The sequence below is a fragment of the Manacus vitellinus genome, unplaced genomic scaffold, assembly GCF_001715985.3.
Source record: "Manacus vitellinus isolate BGI_N305 unplaced genomic scaffold, ASM171598v3 scaffold_4_pilon, whole genome shotgun sequence".
NCBI lineage: Eukaryota > Metazoa > Chordata > Aves > Passeriformes > Pipridae > Manacus > Manacus vitellinus.
Genome location: NW_021940604.1, coordinates 44,880,049 through 44,881,525, shown reverse-complemented (window position 1 = coordinate 44,881,525; position 1,477 = coordinate 44,880,049).

Genomic DNA, 1,477 nt, shown 5'->3' with positions numbered 1-1,477 from the left:
AGCTGGGTTTTAACGAAATTAAATAACAACAAACAAACCAAAACATCTCTGGAGCATCTTACGAGGAGAGACTGCGGGAGCTGGAGCTGTTTTATCTGGAGAAGCCAAGACTTGGAGGGGGTCTCTTTAATGCATATAAATATCTCAAAAGGAGGTGCCAAGAGGACGGTGCCAGTGCTGCCCAGCGACAGGACGAGGAGCAATGGCCATAAACTAAAACACAGGAAGTTTCACCTCAACATAAGGAAGAACTTTGCACTGAGAGTGGCAGAGCACTGGAACAGGCTGCCCAGGGAGGTCGTGGAGTCTCCCTCTCTGGAAACATTCAAACCACCTGGACACGTTCCTGTGTCACCTGCTCTAGGTGATCCTGCGTTCGCAGTGGGGTTGGTCTGGATGATCTCCAGAGGTCCCTTCCAACCCTAACAATTCTGTGATTCTGTGAAAACAAAACCCAGCCAAACAAAAACCCCATGCTGATGACCAGCCTCTCTGACATCCCTGAGAGAAGCTTAAATAACAAAACTGGAACACAGAAATACCAGACTGTGAACAAATGGGAAGAATATCAACAATTTCAGTGCTGCTGGAGGGCCTGAGTCTTCCTCACCTGAGCACCAGCAGGTCTCCCTGGCTCTGACAGGGTCAGCCTAAGACATAGTGGAAGGGGGGCAGAAAAAGGGAAACAAGGAACAAAAAATTGGCCTCAAGTACTTGGTTATCAGAACTGACTGTAATAGTGATTCACTAAGTCTTATCTTCTTTTTACACTTCATCATTTAGTTTTTACAAGTAAAGCATAAAGTTCTTTCCCAGGGTTTCCAAAGACAGGGTGAGCTGGCACTGTAATTCAGGAGCACAGCATTTGACAATTTGTTAAAAAAGATGTGGGGAAAAACAAAGCTCTGGATGCTGCCCCCCTAACTCCTCCATCTAATCAGAGGCTAGTCTTTACATTTACATGAATAAATAATAAGAAAGAGAGTTAAATTCTCTCCTACAGACAGGCATGACTCCCAGAGAAGCCTGGAGGACCAGTGTACACTTACTCACAAGAGATTTCTGTTTTAAGCCACCTCTGTTACATCCCACGTGCACAACCATGTATTAGCATCCAACCAGTGACAGCTGTAGGACACTATTTTTCTGTTTTTAGAGGCAGGGTTTCTTCATTCCCAAAAGAATGATTTGGGTTGGAAAGGACCTTAAAGATAATCTCTTTCCAACCTGCCTGCAGGGGACACCTTCCACTAGACCAGGTTGCTCAGACCCACATACAACCTGGCCTTGAACACTTCCAGGGATGGAGCATCCACAGCTTCTCTGTGCCTCACCACCCTCACAGTAAAGGATTTTTTTTCTAATATCTAATACTTAATATCTAAGAAGAGGCACACCAAGGCAGGAGAAAAGCAGCTTTGACTACAACCTCAAACAAGCAGCAGCACTAATGATAACCAGTTGTAGCCTTGATCAC